The sequence below is a fragment of the Amblyomma americanum genome, chromosome 4, assembly GCF_052857255.1.
Source record: "Amblyomma americanum isolate KBUSLIRL-KWMA chromosome 4, ASM5285725v1, whole genome shotgun sequence".
NCBI classification, from domain to species: Eukaryota; Metazoa; Arthropoda; class Arachnida; order Ixodida; family Ixodidae; genus Amblyomma; species Amblyomma americanum.
Window position 1 is genome coordinate 17,601,412 of NC_135500.1, and position 17,128 is coordinate 17,618,539.

Here is a 17,128-nt window from a genome sequence, read left to right on the forward strand (position 1 = left end):
TGACATTTGGTGGAGCTGCTGGGAAATCCATCTCATGCAACGCACCCCGCCTCGCAATTCAAGCCCGGTACTAAGTCCTGGCCGCCCTGGAGCCCTCGGCAGAAACAGAGACTCGCGCTATCCGACGCCAGCAAGGCCAAGCGCCAGAATTCGGACTCTTGCCCCAGGGATCGAAGACATCTAGGACCAACGCCACTATGCCATCCCAGTTACAACAAACCGACCCCGCGATTGCGCCGAGGATCGTCTACGTGCCTGTCACCCCAAGATCTGTCGCCCCGTTCCGTGGCGATAGACTTGATGATGTTTAAGACTAGGTTCAGCACTATGAGCGGGTAGCTCGACATAATGGGTGGACACCCGACCAATGTCTGCAGAACCTGCACTTATCCTTAGATGTCACAGCGAAATACTGGCTCGAGAACCACGAGGCTTGCCCCGCCGCGGTGGCTCAGTGGTTAGGGCGCTCGACTACTGATCCGGAGTTCCCGGGTTCGAACCCGACCGTGGCGGCTGCGTTTTTATGGAGGAAAAACGCTAAGGCCCCCGTGTGCTGTGCGATGTCAGTGCACGTTAAAGATCCCCAGGTGGTCGAAATTATTCCGGAGCCCTCCACTACGGCACCTCCTTCTTCCTTTCTTCTTTCACTCCCTTATTATCCCTTTCCTTACGGCGCGGTTCAGGTGTCCAACGATATATGATACAGATACTGCGCCATTTCCTTTCCCCAAAAAACCAATTATATAACCACGAGGCTTCGCTAACATCATGGGAGATGTGCAAGAGCGAACTGGTACACACATTCGCAAACCAGCACCGGCGACAGCATGCTGAAGATCTGCTCCACGCTCGTATCCAGGCTCCCACCGAGAGCATGAGAAGTTTCGTCGAAAACGTACTGCGTCTGAGTGGCCGCGCTGACCCTCGGGCTACTGAAGAGAAGAAGGTGCGGGCCTTGATGAGGGGTGTCCGGAATGGCATCTTCGAAGGCCTCATCCGCAACCCTCCTACCGCAGTGGCCGAATTCGTCGCTGAAGCTACCAACATCGAGCACGCATTGGCGACAAGAACCAGTCACTTTCTGTGACTGAGCACCCTTCTTGTCGTCTCAAGTCGTGCTTCGTCTGGCCTGAGCGGTGTTGGCCTCACCGATGTTCGCGAAATTATCCACGACGTCGTCCGAGAGGAGCTGAAAAGGCTGTTCCCAGCTCCCGAACAACCTGCATCTGTCTCCATTGCGACGGCTATTCGGGACGAACTGCGACACGCGCTGGCGTCCGAAGACGTACCCATTGTAGCTGCAGGCGACCAACCATCTCTGAGCTACGCCGCCGCCGTCCGTCGTCCACCTCCCGTACATCGTCAGTATACCAGACCGCTGCCGATTCCGGCTATCGACGCCACGAGTTCGTGCCCCCGTATGATGGACGTGTGTAACCGGTGGGCCGCAGGAAAACCGACATCTGGAGGACTGCAGACCGGAGGCCGCTGTGTTTCCACTGCGGTGAGCCTGACCATACGTGCCGCTACTGTCCGTACCGCGAACTAGGCTTTCGAGGTTTCAACCGGGCTGATCCGCGCCCCCGCCACGGTGAACAGCCCCGCGAGATACAGGACTGCCTTCGACGCTCTCCATCGGCTGTGTCTGCTCGATCTCGCACCTTCCGGTCGCCGACCCCTCGCCGATCATCACACCCTTCTCGCTGATCTCGCCATGAGAGCCTTTCGCCACTTCGGGAAAACTAAGTACGGCAACGCCTGGAGGGGGCGTTGCCGGTGTTTCGCTCGCAGTAAAGAACCTCCGCCTACGTTGGAATCTCCCCTCTCGACTGATGGCACGCTTGGAAGCGAAGACTGTTCTGTGGCCTCCAGCAATGTACACGTTTTAATCGACGGTCGTGACGTAACGGCGCTTGTCAACACCGGTGCCGATTACTCGGTCTTCAGCGGCAACTTCTCTCGGCGTCATCGCAAGGTTACCACCCAGTGGGACGGCCCGCCCATGCGTTCCGCGGGAGGTCACCTCGTAAACCTTGTCGGCAAGTGCACTGCCCGCGTTGACATTCACGGTGAGACCTTCCCAGCCACATTCGTGATCTTGGAGAATTGCTCCAAAGATGTTATTCTCGGCATGGACTTTCTCCGTGAGTATAGCGCTGCAATCGACGTAGGGAGGAACAACTTGACCCTCCGCGCACGTTCTTCATAGCCAATACCTCCTCGGGCCCCTCGCGCTGCGATGAAACTTGATGCCGACCATGTTCACTTGCCGCCGTTGTCGACAGTTTTTCTTGCGGTCCGAGCCGATACAACCGCATGTGGCGAAGGCGTTCTCGAAGGAAGCGTCCAGGTGCTACTTACGCGGGGCATCGTTAATGTTCAACGTGGGCGTGCCAACATTTCAGTGACCAACTTCAGGAAAGAGCCACAGAACCTGACGAAAGGAGTAGTTATAGCCCAAGTGGATGAACTTAGCGACGTTCGCGAAGCTGTTGCGCTGCCTGAGGAGGAGGCCCCACCCGGGTCATGTGACCTACAACGTTGCCCCTGGACATCGATCCCAAGCTTGAGCCTTCCCACACACGCGAACTGCTCTCTATTTTGCATCGGTACCACAACTGTTTCGCGACGACACCGCGAGCTCGCCAGACGCCCGAGGCCAAGCATAGAATTATAGCCGATACCGCGACGCCCCCGATTCGCCAACCGGCGTACCGCGTTTCCTTGAAGGAGAGAGAAACCATACAAGAGCAAGTGCGCGAAATGATTAACGACGACGCCATACAGCCATCCAAGAGTCCGTGGGCCGCCCCTGTAGTACTGGTTAAGAAAAAAGACGGGACCCTTCGGTTTTGCGTAGACTACAGGCGACTCAATAAGGTGACCAAGAAGGACGTGTATCAACTACCTCGCATTGAGGACACTCTCGACCATCTCCGTCATGCCCGCTATTTTTCGTCCATCGACTTGAAGAGTGGATACTAGCAGATTGAAGTGAATGAGCGCGACCGCGAGAAGACTCCATTTATAATACCGGATGGACTATACGAGTTTCAAGTCATGCCGTTTGGCCTGTGTACAGCGCCCGCGACATTTCAACGAGTCATGGATACTGTGCTCGCCGGACTGAAGTGGCAGACGTGTATCATGTATCTGGATGACGTTGTCATCTTCTCCAGCACTTTCGCTGGCCATCTTGTGCGCCTTGAAGCGGTTCTTCAAGCTCTTATGACCGCCGGACTCACGCTCAAGCATTCGAAGTGCCGCTTCGCATACACTGAGCTGAAGTTCCTAGGCCATGTCGTCAGCCAAATGGGTGTGAAGACAGATCCAGAGCAAACGGCTGCCGTAGAGTCCTTAACTCCACCATCCGACAAAAAGACTGTCGGCAGCTTTCTCGGCCTCTGCGCGTACTTCAGACGTTTCGTTCGCAACTTTGCCCAGATCGCAGCGCCAGTTTAACCCCTTACGAAGGATAGCGTCGCCTTTTAGTGGACCAAGGAGCAGCAATCAGCATTCCGCCAATTAAAGCTCGCCTTTGCAGCGCCTCCCGTATTAGGCCATTTCGATCAAGACGCCGACGCTGAACTCCACACGGACGCCAGCAACCAAAGACTAGGGGCATTGCTTGTGCAATTCCAGGACGGCGCCGAGCGGGTTATTGCTTACGCCAGCCGAGCTCTTTCGAAGGCGTAGGACAATTACTCGACAACTGAAAAAGAGTGTCTCGCTGTCATCTGGGCGATCACCAAATTCCGACCCTATCTGTACGGCCGCCCTTTTCGCGTCGTTACCGGCCACCATTCGCTGTGCTGGCTCGCCAATCTCAAGGATCCCGCAGGCCGCCTTGCTCGGTGGAGCCTGCGGCTACAGGAGTACGAAGTCACCCTTGTCTACAAATCCGGCCGCGAACATTATGATGCTGACTGTTTGTCTCGAGCCCCCGTGCATCTGGCGCCTGGGGCGATAATGACGACGACGACGGCTTCCTTGGGGCATTGGACACGGCAGATATGGTTACTCGGCAACGCAATGATCCTCAGGTTCGTCAGCTGATGGCACACCTGGGAGGCCACGAAGACGTGGGGCCCCACGTTTTCTTGCGTATTCTGCCGACGTTCCGGATTCTGCACGGCGTATTGTACAAGCAGAACATCGACAGCAGCCCGAAGTCATGGCTCCTTGTTGGGCCAGAAGACTTGCGCACCGAGGTGACCGAAGCTTGTCACGATGATCCTACAGCTGGTCACCTTGGCTACAGCCGAACACTTGCACGTATTCGAGATAAGTATTAGTGGCCGCAACTTCCTAAGTACGTCCGTCACTACGTAAAACCTTGTCGAGAGTGCCAGAGGCTGCCAGAGGCGGAAAAGACCTTCTACACGACCAGCTGGACTTCTCCAGCCGCTCGACCCACCGCATGCTTCGTTCCACATAATCGGAATGGATTTTCTCGGCCCATTTCCAACGTCGAAGTCGGGTAACATGTACATTATCATAGCCACCGACTACCTAACCAGATACGCCGAGTCTCGAGCACTTCCGTCAGCGACGGCTGCTGAGGCAGGTCAGTTTTTCATCGAGTGTATTGTGCTCCGTCACAGTGCCCCTGCCGTTTTGATAACTGACCGGGGAGCCGCGTTTCTGGCACAGCTCTCACAGGAGATCCTCCGTCCCAGCTGCACCAGCCACCGCCGAACTACGGCGTACCACCCGCCAACCAATGGGCTGACGGAGCGGCTGAACAAGACGATGGCTGAAGTGATCGCCATGTATGTGGACGTCGCCCAATTGCAGTTGGGACGAGGTACTGTCCCACATTACATAAGCGTATAATACCGCTGTCCAGGAGACGACAGGTTTGTCCGCTTTCCAACTGGTGCAAGGCAGACAGGTCACCACGATGCTTGAATATGTTGCCACACGAGCCGTCTGTCGACGTAGCAGATGATGCCGTCTAGTCTGCGAGCGCGCGGAGGAAGCTCGGAAACTCGCTAGGCTCCGCCTCCAGCACCAACAGCATACAGACGCTCGTCTGTACAATCTCAGTCGACGTGACGTCCTATTTTACCCTGGGGACAAGGTCTGGGTGTGGACGCCGGTACGCCGTCGAGGTGTCTCCAAGAAACTTATCAAGCGCTACTTTGGCCCCTATGCGATTCTTCGCCGCATCGGTAACCTGAACTACGAGGTGCTGCCCGAAGGAATGCGACCATCGACTTGTCGTTTCCCCCACCCTTAAATTGTGCACGTTGTCCGGCTTAAGCCGTATTACGCGCGATAATCGCCTGCATTTCCCCCTGCCTTCTACATCGGCCACCAAGATTTCTGGGCCCCTGTGTGGTTTTCCGCCAAGTGTTTTTTCTGCTATCGGGTTAGCATCGGGATGATTCTCCATTATAGGGGGAGGTAGCGTAGCGAAGAGAAAGTTGAAAGGCGATTGCCGCGTTCTGAGGACGCCGCTGCTGCTGGCGGACCTGCCTGTTCTTGTGTTCTTGTGCTCCTGCTATCACCACCTGCGCTCACCGCCGGCCTCTACGTCAAGGAGGCCGTGGCAGCTCGTCCTTCAGATCCATCAGCTTGCGAAGCAGCGCGCAGGCACCAGCGCTCGGAACAAACACCTGAAACGACACCTAGCTGGACTGTTCGCCCCTATATACGCAGGCGGAATCGTCGATCCTGGCACTGGCAGCAGCATATAAAGCACAAAAGATCATCACGAATTACTTTTCGCAGGTTGTTTGATAAGCGAGACGTAATATGCGGAAGCAGCGCTGCGGATCGTCACTCGTCCCTCCGAGTCATCCACTTAAAAAGCAGCGCGCAGCCACCAGCGCTCGGAACGAACACCTGAAACGACACCTAGCTGGACTATTTGCCCCCTATATAAACCGGCGCAATCGTCGATCCTGGCATTGGCAGCAGCATATAGAGCACGAAAGATGACCGCGGATTACTGTTCGCAGGTTGTTTGATAAGCGATACGTGGTCTGCCGCAGCAGCAGCGCCGATCATATCTCGTCCCCTCGGAGCCATCAGCTTGGGAAGCAGCGCGCAGCCACCAGCGCACGGAACGACCACCTGAAACGACACCTAGCTGGACTATTCGCCCCCTAAATAAGCCGGCGCAATCGTCGATCCTGGCATTGGCAGCAGCATATAGAGCACGAAAGATAACCGCGGATTACTTTTCTCAGGTTGTTTGATAAGCGATACGTGGTATGCCGCAACAGCAGCTCCGATCATATCTCGTCGCCTCGGAGCCATCAACTTGGGAAGCAGCGCGCAGCCACCAGCGCTCGGAACGACCACCTGAAACGACACCTAGCTGGACTATTCGCCCCCTAAATAAGCCGGCGCAATCGTCGATCCTGGCATTGGCAGCAACATGTAGACCACGAAAGATAACCGCGGATTACTTTTCTCAGGTTGTTTGATAAGCGATACGTGGTATGCCGCAACAGCAGCGCCGATCATATCTCGTCGCCTCGGAGCCATCAACTTGGGCAGCAGCGCGCAGCCACCAGCGCTCGGAACGAACACCTGAAACGACACCTAGCTGGACTATTTGCCCCCTAAATAAGCCGGCGCAATCGTCGATCCTGGCATTGGCAGCAGCATATAGAGCACGAAAGACAACCGCGTATTACTTTTCTCAGGTTGTTTGATAAGCGATACGTGGTATGCCGCAACAGCAGCGCCGATCATATCTCGTCGCCTCGGAGCCATCAACTTGGGAAGCAGCGCGCAGCCACCAGCGCTCGGAACGAACACCTGAAACGACACCTAGCTGGACTATTTGCCCTTTAAATAAGCCGGCGCAATCGTCGATCCTGGCATTGGCAGCAGCATGTAGAGCACGAAAGATAACCGCGGATTACTTTTCTCAGGTTGTTTGATAAGCGATACGTGGTATGCCGCAACAGCAGCGTCGATCATATCTCGTCGCCTCGGAGCCATCAACTTGGGAAGCAGCGCGCAGCCACCAGCGCTCGGAACGAACACCTGAAACGACACCTAGTTGGACTATTTGCCCTTTAAATAAGCCGGCGCAATCGTCGATCCTGGCATTGGCAGCAGCATATAGAGCACGAAAGATAACGGCGGATTACTTTTCTCAGGTTGTTTGATAAGCGATACGTGGTATGCCGCAACAGCAGCGCCGATCATATCTCGTCGCCTCGGAACCATCAACTTGGGAAGCAGCGTGCAGCCACCAGCGCTCGGAACGAACACCTGAAACGACACCCAGCTGAACTATTCGCCCCCTAAATAAGCCGGCGCAATCGTCGATCCTGGCATTGGCAGCAGCATATAGAGCACGAAAGATAACCGCGGATTACTTTTCTCAGGTTGTTTGATAAGCGATACGTGGTATGCCGCAGCAGCAGCGCCGATCATATCTCGTCGCCTCGGAACCATCAACTTGGGAAGCAGCGTGCAGCCACCAGCGCTCGGAACGAACACCTGAAACGACACCCAGCTGAACTATTCGCCCCCTAAATAAGCCGGCGCAATCGTCGATCCTGGCATTGGCAGCAGCATATAGAGCACGAAAGATAACCGCGGATTACTTTTCTCAGGTTGTTTGATAAGCGATACGTGGTATGCCGCAACAGCAGCGCCGATCATATCTCGTCGCCTCGGAACCATCAACTTGGGAAGCAGCGTGCAGCCACCAGCGCTCGGAACGAACACCTGAAACGACACCCAGCTGAACTATTCGCCCCCTAAATAAGCCGGCGCAATCGTCGATCCTGGCATTGGCAGCAGCATATAGAGCACGAAAGATAACCGCGGATTACTTTTCTCAGGTTGTTTGATAAGCGATACGTGGTATGCCGCAACAGCAGCGCCGATCATATCTCGTCGCCTCGGAACCATCAACTTGGGAAGCAGCGTGCAGCCACCAGCGCTCGGAACGAACACCTGAAACGACACCCAGCTGAACTATTCGCCCCCTAAATAAGCCGGCGCAATCGTCGATCCTGGCATTGGCAGCAGCATATAGAGCACGAAAGATAACCGCGGATTACTTTTCTCAGGTTGTTTGATAAGCGATACGTGGTATGCCGCAGCAGCAGCGCCGATCATATCTCGTCGCCTCGGAACCATCAACTTGGGAAGCAGCGTGCAGCCACCAGCGCTCGGAACGAACACCTGAAACGACACCCAGCTGAACTATTCGCCCCCTAAATAAGCCGGCGCAATCGTCGATCCTGGCATTGGCAGCAGCATATAGAGCACGAAAGATAACCGCGGATTACTTTTCTCAGGTTGTTTGATAAGCGATACGTGGTATGCCGCAACAGCAGCGCCGATCATATCTCGTCGCCTCGGAACCATCAACTTGGGAAGCAGCGTGCAGCCACCAGCGCTCGGAACGAACACCTGAAACGACACCCAGCTGAACTATTCGCCCCCTAAATAAGCCGGCGCAATCGTCGATCCTGGCATTGGCAGCAGCATATAGAGCACGAAAGATAACCGCGGATTACTTTTCTCAGGTTGTTTGATAAGCGATACGTGGTATGCCGCAACAGCAGCGCCGATCATATCTCGTCGCCTCGGAACCATCAACTTGGGAAGCAGCGTGCAGCCACCAGCGCTCGGAACGAACACCTGAAACGACACCCAGCTGAACTATTCGCCCCCTAAATAAGCCGGCGCAATCGTCGATCCTGGCATTGGCAGCAGCATATAGAGCACGAAAGATAACCGCGGATTACTTTTCTCAGGTTGTTTGATAAGCAATACGTGGTATGCCGCAACAGCAGCGCCGATCATATCTCGTCGCCTCGGAACCATCAACTTGGGAAGCAGCGTGCAGCCACCAGCGCTCGGAACGAACACCTGAAACGACACCTAGCTGGACTATTCGCCCCCTAAATAAGCCGGCGCAATCGTCGATCCTGGCATTGGCAGCAGCATATAGAGCACGAAAGATAACCGCGGATTACTTTTCTCAGGTTGTTTGATAAGCGATACGTGGTATGCCGCAACAGCAGCGCCGATCATATCTCGTCGCCTCGGAACCATCAACTTGGGAAGCAGCGTGCAGCCACCAGCGCTCGGAACGAACACCTGAAACGACACCCAGCTGAACTATTCGCCCCCTAAATAAGCCGGCGCAATCGTCGATACTGGCATTGGCAGCAGCATATAGAGCACGAAAGATAACCGCGGATTACTTTTCTCAGGTTGTTTGATAAGCGATACGTGGTATGCCGCAACAGCAGCGCCGATCATATCTCGTCGCCTCGGAACCATCAACTTGGGAAGCAGCGTGCAGCCACCAGCGCTCGGAACGAACACCTGAAACGACACCTAGTTGGACTATTTGCCCTTTAAATAAGCCGGCGCAATCGTCGATCCTGGCATTGGCAGCAGCATATAGAGCACGAAAGATAACCGCGGATTACTTTTCTCAGGTTGTTTGATAAGCGATACGTGGTATGCCGCAACAGCAGCGCCGATCATATCTCGTCGCCTCGGAACCATCAACTTGGGAAGCAGCGTGCAGCCACCAGCGCTCGGAACGAACACCTGAAACGACACCTAGTTGGACTATTTGCCCTTTAAATAAGCCGGCGCAATCGTCGATCCTGGCATTGGCAGCAGCATATAGAGCACGAAAGATAACCGCGGATTACTTTTCTCAGGTTGTTTGATAAGCGATACGTGGTATGCCGCAACAGCAGCGCCGATCATATCTCGTCGCCTCGGAACCATCAACTTGGGAAGCAGCGTGCAGCCACCAGCGCTCGGAACGAACACCTGAAACGACACCCAGCTGAACTATTCGCCCCCTAAATAAGCCGGCGCAATCGTCGATCCTGGCATTGGCAGCAGCATATAGAGCACGAAAGATAACCGCGGATTACTTTTCTCAGGTTGTTTGATAAGCGATACGTGGTATGCCGCAACAGCAGCGCCGATCATATCTCGTCGCCTCGGAACCATCAACTTGGGAAGCAGCGTGCAGCCACCAGCGCTCGGAGCGAACACCTGAAACGACACCCAGCTGAACTATTCGCCCCCTAAATAAGCCGGCGCAATCGTCGATCCTGGCATTGGCAGCAGCATATAGAGCACGAAAGATAACCGCGGATTACTTTTCTCAGGTTGTTTGATAAGCGATACGTGGTATGCCGCAACAGCAGCGCCGATCATATCTCGTCGCCTCGGAACCATCAACTTGGGAAGCAGCGTGCAGCCACCAGCGCTCGGAACGAACACCTGAAACGACACCCAGCTGAACTATTCGCCCCCTAAATAAGCCGGCGCAATCGTCGATACTGGCATTGGCAGCAGCATATAGAGCACGAAAGATAACCGCGGATTACTTTTCTCAGGTTGTTTGATAAGCGATACGTGGTATGCCGCAACAGCAGCGCCGATCATATCTCGTCGCCTCGGAACCATCAACTTGGGAAGCAGCGTGCAGCCACCAGCGCTCGGAACGAACACCTGCAACGACACCTAGTTGCACTATTTGCCCTTTAAATAAGCCGGCGCAATCGTCGATCCTGGCATTGGCAGCAGCATATAGAGCACGAAAGATAACCGCGGATTACTTTTCTCAGGTTGTTTGATAAGCGATACGTGGTATGCCGCAACAGCAGCGCCGATCATATCTCGTCGCCTCGGAACCATCAACTTGGGAAGCAGCGTGCAGCCACCAGCGCTCGGAACGAACACCTGAAACGACACCTAGTTGGACTATTTGCCCTTTAAATAAGCCGGCGCAATCGTCGATCCTGGCATTGGCAGCAGCATATAGAGCACGAAAGATAACCGCGGATTACTTTTCTCAGGTTGTTTGATAAGCGATACGTGGTATGCCGCAACAGCAGCGCCGATCATATCTCGTCGCCTCGGAACCATCAACTTGGGAAGCAGCGTGCAGCCACCAGCGCTCGGAACGAACACCTGAAACGACACCCAGCTGAACTATTCGCCCCCTAAATAAGCCGGCGCAATCGTCGATCCTGGCATTGGCAGCAGCATATAGAGCACGAAAGATAACCGCGGATTACTTTTCTCAGGTTGTTTGATAAGCGATACGTGGTATGCCGCAACAGCAGCGCCGATCATATCTCGTCGCCTCGGAACCATCAACTTGGGAAGCAGCGTGCAGCCACCAGCGCTCGGAACGAACACCTGAAACGACACCCAGCTGAACTATTCGCCCCCTAAATAAGCCGGCGCAATCGTCGATCCTGGCATTGGCAGCAGCATATAGAGCACGAAAGATAACCGCGGATTACTTTTCTCAGGTTGTTTGATAAGCGATACGTGGTATGCCGCAACAGCAGCGCCGATCATATCTCGTCGCCTCGGAACCATCAACTTGGGAAGCAGCGTGCAGCCACCAGCGCTCGGAACGAACACCTGAAACGACACCCAGCTGAACTATTCGCCCCCTAAATAAGCCGGCGCAATCGTCGATACTGGCATTGGCAGCAGCATATAGAGCACGAAAGATAACCGCGGATTACTTTTCTCAGGTTGTTTGATAAGCGATACGTGGTATGCCGCAACAGCAGCGCCGATCATATCTCGTCGCCTCGGAACCATCAACTTGGGAAGCAGCGTGCAGCCACCAGCGCTCGGAACGAACACCTGAAACGACACCTAGTTGGACTATTTGCCCTTTAAATAAGCCGGCGCAATCGTCGATCCTGGCATTGGCAGCAGCATATAGAGCACGAAAGATAACCGCGGATTACTTTTCTCAGGTTGTTTGATAAGCGATACGTGGTATGCCGCAACAGCAGCGCCGATCATATCTCGTCGCCTCGGAACCATCAACTTGGGAAGCAGCGTGCAGCCACCAGCGCTCGGAACGAACACCTGAAACGACACCTAGTTGGACTATTTGCCCTTTAAATAAGCCGGCGCAATCGTCGATCCTGGCATTGGCAGCAGCATATAGAGCACGAAAGATAACCGCGGATTACTTTTCTCAGGTTGTTTGATAAGCGATACGTGGTATGCCGCAACAGCAGCGCCGATCATATCTCGTCGCCTCGGAACCATCAACTTGGGAAGCAGCGTGCAGCCACCAGCGCTCGGAACGAACACCTGAAACGACACCCAGCTGAACTATTCGCCCCCTAAATAAGCCGGCGCAATCGTCGATCCTGGCATTGGCAGCAGCATATAGAGCACGAAAGATAACCGCGGATTACTTTTCTCAGGTTGTTTGATAAGCGATACGTGGTATGCCGCAACAGCAGCGCCGATCATATCTCGTCGCCTCGGAACCATCAACTTGGGAAGCAGCGTGCAGCCACCAGCGCTCGGAACGAACACCTGAAACGACACCCAGCTGAACTATTCGCCCCCTAAATAAGCCGGCGCAATCGTCGATCCTGGCATTGGCAGCAGCATATAGAGCACGAAAGATAACCGCGGATTACTTTTCTCAGGTTGTTTGATAAGCGATACGTGGTATGCCGCAACAGCAGCGCCGATCATATCTCGTCGCCTCGGAACCATCAACTTGGGAAGCAGCGTGCAGCCACCAGCGCTCGGAACGAACACCTGAAACGACACCCAGCTGAACTATTCGCCCCCTAAATAAGCCGGCGCAATCGTCGATCCTGGCATTGGCAGCAGCATATAGAGCAGGACAGATGAATGGAAACTTGCCTATATTGTGAATGCATATACATACATACATACATACATACATACATACATACATACATACATACATACATACATACATACATACATACATACATACATACATACATACATACATACATACATACATACATACATACATACATACATACATACATACATACATACATACATACATACATACATACATACATACATACATACATACATACATACATACAAGCTTTATTTTCCACAAAGTAGTGGAAGGAGGCGGAGGGAAAAGCAATACATTTGTGGCTTGAGAAATCCTCCACCCCCATACAGTGTACATAGCAGCAGAGTGGGGCAATAGGCAGTGTCTCATTTTAGTTGTTGCAAAGAGAAAAAAATAGAGCACCATATTGCATCAGACACTAAAGTGATCATAAATAAAATTTTCAATAGAGCATTGTCTTTGGACGCCTGGAAAACTTCTTTTTTCTCAAAAATAAAACAATGTAATGTAATTGAACATAAGGATAGACCTTTGCGTTCATTCACAAAAAAGAGTATAAGCAGCAAAATATTTGTACATATTTGGAAGAGACATATTGAATACATCAGTACCTTCTTTTTCTACAGCATTCAATAATCGCGGAAGGTTATAGGCTAACAACAACAACAAGATTATACCGGAGAGTTTGTTGCCCATAGGCAGTGCGACATTTTGGAACTTTCCATCGTTCTGGAGTTCGGGTGCTGTAGGTGGGATAATTGGGTTTTAGTTCTGCCATATCCGTAAAAATTGGACTTGCTTGTTGGACACTTAAACGGTACTGCATGCATAATTCGTATTCGTATATTTTTTTTACTTTCAATAAATTAAGCAAAGAAAAGATATGTGAAGACTGTGCTGTGTATTCAACGTTTTCAATTATTCGTACTATTTTTTTCTGTAGCCTTTCAAATTTCAACAGATTAGTTTTCGTTGTTGTTCCCCAGACTAAATGAGAATAGTTTAGGTGGGAGAAAAAAGAGAGCCTAAATTATTTTGGAAGAGCATAGCGGTTGCGATTTAAAATTCCAGTTATGCAGCTGTTTTCTGATTAGGCTGTTTACTTGATCATTCCATTGTAAAGGTGAAGAAAAATATATCCCTAACACCTTGACAGTATCTATCACATCAATGGCTGCGGGTCTAAGCATTACTGTTCCTTGTAGCGAAATTTTTTTAAGTTTTGGTCGAAAAACTAACACCTTTGTTTTGTTTGCGTTAAGTTTTAATTCTTGAGTAAAACACGTTTTTGGGCAAGTTGGTAACATTCTTGATTCATATTGCAGCGAAGAAGCACACACACACCGTTCGTCCGTGTTTTTTGCGTGTTCCTTCTCGGTGTGTGTGTGTGCTTCTTCGCTGCAATATGAATCAAGTAAGTTTTAATTGACTGCTGGAAGTCTACGAGTCCAACATATCCTTGTAAACGAACACTCGCCAAAGTCATAAAGGAAAAAAAAAACCGCAAGAGAGTTGACTTAAAAGAACGTCTTGCTGGGCAAGTTGGTACATCTTTGGATTACAGGCGCCAAAACAGACAGACCACAAGGTAGATAAACGGTAGATAAGGTAGATAAGGTAGATAAAAAAAAACGCTCCGTCCCGTTTATCTACCTTATGGTCTGTCTGTTTTCGCGCCTGTAATCCAAAGAGAGTTGACGTTTCGGCACCACTACGGGTGCCTTGTTCACAATGGGATGAAAAACGAGACGGGGTGCTGCTTATGTAGGGAAAACGTTGCGTATCGTGCGGATGTATATCTCGGGTAGATTGCCCTCTGTCCTGTTAATCGCTTGGCTTGTCATTTGTATGTGAAGGGATTCCTTGAGCAGGCGAGTAGATAATGATTATTCTTTTTCAAGTATGCACGCGGAATCCCAGTCAATCAAGTGGCCCGTGTTATGCTGGTGTTCGGCGAGAGCGTTAGAAGTCACTTTTTTGTTTTTGACGTCACGCTGGTGTTCTTTGAATCGTCTCCTGAAGTCCCCTGTTTCGCCTATATAGGCTGCACCGCATTCTTTGCATGGAATTTTGTAAACTACCTCAGGGTAGCTGGTCTTTTCAAGCGGGTCCTTTACTCGTACCAAATGGTTTCTGAGCTTGCTGGATGGGACATGGGCAACTTGGATATCGTAGTCAGCCAGTATACGGCACAACGTCTCGCTGACACCAGGGGCATATGGGATGGCTGCACGTGTTTTCTTTTTGGCTGCTGTTGCTTCGGCTTGAGGGGCCGCAGCGTGTCGTTATTGTGATTGCAGCACTTGACGCGGATATCCGTTCTTTGAAAGCTCCTTTCTTATGAACGCAGCCTACTTCTCCGAGGCCTCAATTTCAATACTGGCGCTCCTCCAAATGCTGTTGACATGACCTGTGCTGTTGAAGAGGTTATACGGAAGGTCGCCCCAGCTTACAAAGCGAAGCGCGCTTAAGGTCCATTGGTGCTCTTTCTAAGCTTGCTAAAAACAAGACTCGCACTATCACACCCGCAGAGCAAACAGCATTGACCAGGCTGCAGAAGTACAAAGACATCATCTTGCCTGCTGACAAGGGTAACGCCACTGTCGTTTTAGACCGCACCGGCTATGCGCGAAAAATGGACGCCCTTTTAGAGGACACAACGACGTACGCCAAGCTGGCGCGAGACCCTACAAAGAAAATCGAGTCCGAGCTGCAAAAACTTCTTACTGATGTTTTCAAGTTCGTCCCCCTCGACAAAGGCTATCTTTACAATCGCCTACTTTGTCACAACGGCTCTGCGCTAGCTATATACGGGGTGCCCAAGATACACAAGAAGGAGGTACCACTTCGCCCGATTGTTGACTTCACACGGTTACCACTGAACAAGTTGTCGGGATACCTCCACCGGGTACTGGCGCCTTTGACAGGAAACACGCCTACGCACGTCAAAGACTCGGCACATTTCATTGACAAACTGAAGACTGCGACTTTTGGCGATGATCACATTATGGAGTCATTTGACGTGAGGTCCATGTTTACTTGCGTGCCGGTGGACTTCGCAGTCGAGTGTTGCAGGAATGCTCTGAAGAACGACTTGTCTCTGCCAGAACGTACGCCCGTAGAGACAGACTACTTGTGCCGGCTCCTAAAATTCTGCTTGTCAAACACATACTTTGTGTTCAACAAGACGATGTACAAGCAGATCTTCGGGACAGCAATGGGAGCCTCCATTTCTGTAGTCTGCTCCAACCTGGCCCTACAAACGATAGAGAGTCGTGCGCTTGCGTCGTTCGACCCGCCACCTAGGTTTTTCCTGCGGTACGTCGACGACTGTTTCTGCCTCATCCGACGACAGGATGCGGAGAAATTTGTACGGCACCTGAACTCATTTCAAGAGAGCGTTCAGTTCACGATGGAAGACGAGAGCAATGGGCGCCTCCCTTTCCTCGACGTCCTCATCGAGCGAACAGCAAACGCCATCACGACGAGCGTGTACAGGAAGCCTACCCCCACAGGGAAGTACCTGAATTTTCATTCTGCGCACCCAATAGGGCAGAAACGCTCAGTTGCAGCGGCGCTTTACAATCGTGCCTTCAAGCTTTGTTCAAGCCCATGGGAAAGAACTCGTGAAGTCCGCCGCATAAGAAAGGAGCTTTCAAAGAACGGATACCCGCGTCAAGTGCTGCAATCACAAGAACGACACGCTGCGGCCCCTCAAGCCGAAGCAAGAGCAGCCAAAAAGAAAACACGTGCAGCCATCCCATATGCCCCTGGTGTCAGCGAGACGTTGTGCCGTATACTGGCTGACTACGATATCCAAGTTGCCCATGTCCCATCCAGCAAGCTCAGAAACCATTTGGTACGAGTAAAGGACCCGCTTGAAAAGACCAGCTACCCTGGGGTAGTTTACAAAATTCTATGCAAAGAATGCGGTGCAGCCTATATAGGCGAAACAGGGGACTTCAGGAGACGATTCAAAGAACACCAGCGTGACGTCAAAAACAAAAAAAGTGACTTCTAACGCTCTCGCCGAACACCAGCAAAACGCGGGCCACTTGATTGACTGGGATTCCGCGTGCATACTTTAAAAAGAATAATCATTATCTACTCGCTTGCTCAAGGAATCCCTTCACATACAAATCACAAGCCAAGCGATTAACAGGACACAGGGCAATTTACCCGAGATATACATCCGCACGATACGCAACGTTTTCCCTACATAAGCAGCACCCCGTCTCGTTTTTCATCCCATTGTGAACAAGGCACCCGTAGTGGTGCCGAAACGTCAACTCTCTTACGGTTTTTTTTTTCCTTTATGACTTTGGCGAGTGATCGTTTAAAAGGATATGCTGAATTTCCCTCGCCAGACGGGTTTCCGTCGAACCCTCAACTATCTACGAGTCCAATTTGGGCAGAAAAAATATTTGATTTAGTAATTCTTTCAGCTTCAAAACGTGATGACAGCAAAGCACTCGTGCCGTCGGCATATATAACGAA

At 52.0% G+C, this 17,128-nt stretch overlaps 1 protein-coding gene across 2 annotated transcripts in view; it reads right to left on the reverse strand.

Moving 5' to 3' along the window:
- LOC144127807 (uncharacterized) overlaps positions 1-17,128 on the reverse strand; it is a 1,292,097-nt gene that overhangs the window by 1,136,951 nt on the left and 138,018 nt on the right. The window lies entirely within an intron of this gene.